We start from the raw sequence: 6,359 nt of genomic DNA, 5'->3' as shown, positions 1-6,359 counted from the left end.
TCACCTCCTGCTTGATGGGGGGATTGGGAGATGTGCCTGCAAGGCCTGGGTGCTGCTGCTGCACGGGGGCTGGGCACAGAGCATCACCCCCAGCCCCACACCACACACTCCCCAGCAGTGTGGTGAGCCACCCTCAGGACTGACAGCCAACCAGCCAGATCCTCTTCGGCCTTGGGACTTGGGGCCAATGTCTCAGTGACCTCAACCACCTCCTGGGCACAAGCTTCAGGAACTGTGTGGCTTCAGCCTATGGGGACAGAGAGAGAACCATAGCTGGCTGTGCCTATATGACTTCTAGATGGGCCAAGATGAAGGACCTGGTGGGATCAGCCTAAAACAGGATTGGCAGATGGATTTCATTTTGAAGGCCAACCCGGATTGCCTAATGTTGGCTACCTGGAATGTAGGTGGAGACCATTGAGGTTGCAGCCACACTCAGTGCAAAAAGTTTGCTGTGATTGATTAGTGATGTCTGCCAGGGGCATGGGAAGGAAGAACGTGGCGCCTCTGCCTGTATTTCCCATGCCTGGCCTGGAGGGAAGATGCGGGGATGTGGATTCCCCTTTCCTGACTATTGGGGTCCTTGGTGTTGGGCTTGCAGAGTCAAGAAAGAAGGGCCCTGAGCCCTGAAGAGGGTCCCAGCAGTGCCTTCCCATGGTCCTGTGGGGTCTAACCCCCTGGGCAGACAGAGGAGCTGGAGCAGGAAGACGAGGAGTGTGGAAGGGGGGCTGCAGTGTCGGGAGAGCTGCAGATGCCAGCACAGAAGAGGAGGAGGCACAGGCAAGGTCACGGGGCCAGATGGACAGTTCCAATGGGGGGGGCAGGGCTGCAGCTCCTGGGGACTGTTTTTGCCGGTGGTCCCTGCATGAACTGGACGGGGGAAAGGAGCACCCACCCGGAGCCTTTGAAGCCTGTGGTCACTGTGTGGACTGTCTCCTAGGCCAGTACTTGGGCCTCTACTGACCCCTCTCCCCTTCTGCCCAGCCCTCCCTGTTCCCTGTGGAAGGGAAATGGTGGGTCACTTATTGCAAATGGCCCTGGGGAATGACCACATCAGCAGCAGGCACAGGGAGACCACTGCAGCCCAGCCACACACAAGCCACACACAAGCCAGCCACCGCAAGGCCCACATGGACAGACACCCCGGAGCCTCCTCTCCTCCACAAGGACTCGGACACACCCAAAAGACACCCAGAGCTTCGGTGGAGGTCAGCCCTCTCACAGCGGTCCCTGACGCCCGCAGCAGTGCCCCTGCTCCGGCCAGCGCAGGCACTTCCCAGGCTCTGGGAACAGGTGGAGAGGGTGGGCCGGGGAGAGGCCAGAGCCATTGGGCAGAGCTGGCCACGCCCCCGTGCCCGGCTCCCCAGCTGCTCCCTCCCTGCACCCAGGGAGTCGTGTTTCCACGGGGATGACTCTGCTCATTCCTGCCGACCCTGTCCCTCAGCTGCTCATTGGCTCCAACGTGAGCATGGGCGTGCATGTGCACACACACACACACACACACACGCCCAGCCTGAAGCCACCCCCACGCAGACCCTCACAGCTGTACCCTCGTAGCCCTGTCATGCACCTTGCCACCTTCCTCCCCACCCCCTGCCCACGTATGCACCCACACTCTGCTTGTCACCACACAGAAGAAACCGACCTGCCAGGGGGCCTTGGAGGGACCCCATGGCTGCTGTGCACCCAGTTTGCAGTCCCCACTTGGCCACAATGCTCTGATCCTGATACTGCTCACTCTGTCCTTCACAGGTGCCCAGTGGAACCACCAACACCCAGGGACACATAGTCTGGCTCCCAACCCCAGCACTCAAGGAAACTGCTCTCACCTGAGTCAGCAGAGGCCCCCGTGGACAGACCCAGTGGTTTCTTCTCAGTCGACCTCCCTGAGCATCTCACACCACTCACAACCTTTCTTCTTGAGGGCGAGAGCGTGGCCTACCCCTCTGGCCACCTTCCCATTGCTGCTCTGTGAGCCTCAACTTCCCCAAACCTGGAAGACACTTCTCCAGGACCTGGGCTGCAGCCCTGTTTTCTTTGTACAACATACACCTTTTCCTTCAAAATTTGTCCTTCATCCTAAATTCCTCTCTTCCTACCCTCTCACCAACCTTGAATGTCTGGATGTCTTGTTATGGGAGGGGAAAAATGTCCTCAGTGGTTTGGCCAGTTGAAGCCAGGTTTTGGTCAGTGGCTGTCAAAAGCATCGTGGTGGTGGAGCTAGTAAGTTCCCCTGTCCTGCTCACACCCTCACCCCAGCATCACTGTCCCCTCCATCCTCCATGCAATTGCTGCTTTCAGGCACCCCTCACCTGCTCTTGTCAAATAACCTCCCACCTGCCTCTCTACCTTCTACCCCGCTCCCCTCCGGTCCACCATCTACATTTCTTAAATCTCAGATTGTCATGTCCCTGCTTAAGTCTTTCAGTGGCTTTCCAGTGCTTAACAGTAAGTCCAGAACTCCTCCATGTGGCTCGTGAGACCCCCCATGACCCCACCCCTATCTCACCATCCGCCCTTGCCCTGCACGTGCCCACCTTCTGGCCATGCTAACTCCATTTTCACAAATGGGCCAAACTGTTTCCCTCCCACTCCCACCCCCGTGCCTTTGCTTGTGGTCTGCTCGCCTCCTGGGGCACCCGTCCTCTTTGTTTCCCTGGAAAGCTCCAATTCACCCTTCCAGACTCAACCTACACAAGACCCACCTCCTCCAGGAAGCCTGCCCTGGACTCCCTGGCTGGGTGGAACCCTCCCCTCGTTTGTGCCACCAGCATGCCTAGTGCTCAGTAAAAGCTTAATGAATGAATAAATGAATGGACGAATCAGAGGAACAGTACACCTCAGCCCCCTTCTCCTTTAAGTGCACCCCAAACCTAAATCATAACCAGAAACCACATACCCTCCAATATCACGGCTTCCAGCTCTCCCCTACCACCTTCTCAGCTCACTGCCCAAATGCCCGGTTGCTGTCATCCTTGGGCGTCTTGACACCTTCAGTCCTTTGACCCTGCACCTTCTCCCTCACCACCAAACCCCTTCTGACCTGACTTCCCTCCTCAGCCAGCCTCAGCTACCAGATCCGTCATTATAATCCCTCCCTCAAAAACCCCCTCGACTCCCAGGGTTCATTCTCTCTCCTTTCACCACACTCACCTGGGGAACCCCCCGCCTGCATGTCCCCAGCGATGCTTTTTCTGAGTCAGCCCCTGAGCAGCTGAGTGTCGCCAGACAGAAGACACGACCGGCTGGTTCCCATTGAATTTGTGGTTACAAACTCTCGGTCTGCCCTCGATCCTGCCAGCCCTGGAAGTGCAGATTTTTTGGCAGGCTTGCCTTCCCACTTCTGAGAACAACTGTTTCGTGCCTTCTCTTCTTTCCTCCATCGCCCACTGTCCTCCCCGTGGTGACCTTGCCTCAGCCCTCTCTGAGGAAGCAGGAGCCGCCATACCCTGTCGGATCTGCAGAACCGTTTCCGTGCACCAGGCCCTCCTTCCTTCATCCTGCTGTGACAGAACCATCACCATTGTCACAGGCCAGGCCTTCCCCTGGGCTCAGGACCCTGGCCCCTCTTGTTTCCCGAGGACCTCGTTCTCCAGTTATTTTCTCTCTACCCCCCTCCAACCTCTTTCCGCCTATGAGCAGGCTCTAGGGTCTTCCATCTAAAAAGTAGTGGCAGAGATTAAAAAACTACCCTCTGGCTGACATCTCCTTTCAGCCATTGCCCTATTTTTCTGTTCCTCTTCACAGAAAAACTTCTTGAGAAGTGTCTACGCCAGCTGTGTCTACTTCCTTACCTCCCGTTCCTTCTCCAACCCATTCCAACCTGGCTTCCACGTCCCCATTCACCAGAAATGTCTTTTGTCCGGTCACTAACACCCCTCCTGCTGCCAAGTGCAGTGAACACGTTTCTGTCTTTGCCTCCCTCAGCTTCTCAGAAGCATTCAACCCAGTTGGCCACAGCCTCCTTCTGGAACACTCCAGTCTCTCAGCCTCCTTGGTATCATGCACATGGTTTCCCTTCTACCTCTCTGGCTTCTCCTCATCAATTTCCTTTGCTCTCCCTCTTTCTCTACCCAGTCTCTACAGTTTCTCTGGGCTCAGTCTGGTCCAGGTGACATCATTCCTATGTGTCCTAGGAACACGATAAGCCTCTCTTTTGAACTCCAGACTGATGTATTCCACTGCCTCCTGGACCACTCCATGTGGATAGCTCACAGGCTTCCCATCTGGAATGAAACATTTGTGTCCTTCCATTCTTTCACCCACACTCTTCCTCATCCCAGGAAATGACACCACCCTCATTCGGTTGCTCAAGTCAAAAATCAGAGTGACAACAACAACAAAACACAAAATGAAAAAAAGAAAAAAAATCAGGGTGTGTCCCTGGATTCTCCTTCCCCTCACCTTCTATGTTCAGCCTGTGCAAAGTTCTATTAATACTACCCCTAAAACACACCTCCATTCCACATTTTCCCATCTCCCCTGGTCCATACCTAATAATATCTCGAAATAGCCTATTTCCTGTTACATGCTTTTGCTCCTGCACTCTCCAAATCAGTCCATAAAAAAAAAGCCACTGATCTTTTAAAAACAAAAAGCAAATCATGTTGTTTCTCCTCTTAAAATTCTCCAGCAACTTCTCTGTGCACATGGAATAAAACCTAAAGTTCCTATGGGGGCCAATCAGGCCTTGGTGATCTAGCCCCTGCCTACCTCCCCTCCCCACATTTGTGTCCTTTTCTCTCCCGCATGACTCTGCTCCAGGCTCACCGGCCTCCTTCCAGCTCCTGACCACTGGGTTTGTTCCTGCCTTTGGGCGTTTTCCCAGCTCCAGATCTCCCTGGAGCTCTTGTCCCCCGCATTCACATGGCTGTTCCTTCTCATCCCCTGCTCTAGGCACAAATGTCCCCTTCTCCAAGACGCTTTCTCCTTCCTTTAATCCCCATCACAATCCCGGTATTTTCCTTGACATCATTTATCACAATTTGTCATTACTTGTTTAGTTGTCTAGTTTATTTTTCTGTCTCCCCCACTAGACTGAAACTCCAAGAAAGTAGCAGCTGTGTCTGTCTAGGTCACCATGGGTAGTCCCAGGTGGCACACAGGCGGTACACAGCAGTCCCAGGACTGGACACACAGTAGGTGCTCAATATTCATTCATTGTTGAATGAGTTTATGAATAGATGGAGCCTTGGATACAGACGTTTCCAGGGATATAGCGGATTCTGATGTTTCATTCATTCATTTGTTCGTCCATCCATTTATTCATTCTGTGTGAATGGCAGAGGCTCAGCTGACCATTGAGCAGGACACAGAGATGCAGCAGTTGGGCGTCCTGCATACAGAGAGCTGACAGTCTGGAGGGAAGGGGAGGGGCTCTGATTGTGCTATGGGAGTTCAGGTGGATGAGTGGTTACTTTCAAGAAGGGGGAGGAAAGATGTGTCTTTTTAGTTGGGTCACAAAGGATGAGTAATTTAGGAACACAGGGGAATGGAGGGGAAGGACATCCCAGGGAGAGAAAACAGCTGGAGCAAAGACAGAGGCAGAACACAGGGAACCCACTCACGGGGAGCACAGATGCAGTTTAGGGGATCGGGGACAGGTAGGATGGAGCTTGACGCCAGGCCTGGGAGTCTGGACTTCATCCTGCAGCCTTGGAGAGCCCTTCACAGGGGCAGGGAAGTCAGGGGGGCCACAACTGGCCAGAGCATCCACTCCTTCTGCCCACCCTTTCCACCTGTCTACACTAGATGGGACAAGCTGTGTTGTTCTCAGTGGGCATTAGTGGAGGAATGAAAGGACATCTGGGATGTATGGACGGTGACTTCCTGCCAGGGAGAAAGCACTGACAATGCTCCACATCATGGAGTAGGTGACATGCTGGCAGATCTCCATGTGACTCCTAGGCCACAATCAGAAGTAAAAGGAGCGAGATAAGATCTCCAACTCTCCTTCCACCAGCCTCCACCCCAGCCTCAGCTGATGTGGTAGCTGAGGGCCTGGGGGTCTCCAGGCAACCTCTTCCCAGTGGATTTAAGAATATTGGAGTTGCAAGGACCTGAGAAAGCGAGTCCAACTCCCTCATTTTACAGATGGGAAAACTGAAGCCCAGAGAGGACAGCAACTCCCCCCAGATCACATACTTATTCATTCAACAAACTTTTTCTGACACCTGCTACGTGCTGTGCTGTGGTCTGGGTGCCAGGGCGGACCACAGTGGTGGCAAAGGCCCTGTCCTCCTTGAGCCTACATTCTAGAGTGGGGAGGCAGACATCAAATAGGAAAGCAACTAAGATAATTTTAGAGAATGATAAATGAGAGGCTGAGCCAAGATGAAAACGCAGCTCCGCAGGAGCTG

Source organism: Galeopterus variegatus, unplaced genomic scaffold, assembly GCF_000696425.1.
Source record: "Galeopterus variegatus unplaced genomic scaffold, G_variegatus-3.0.2 Scaffold1805, whole genome shotgun sequence".
Classification (NCBI taxonomy): domain Eukaryota; kingdom Metazoa; phylum Chordata; class Mammalia; order Dermoptera; family Cynocephalidae; genus Galeopterus; species Galeopterus variegatus.
Note: the sequence above shows the minus strand (reverse complement) of the source record.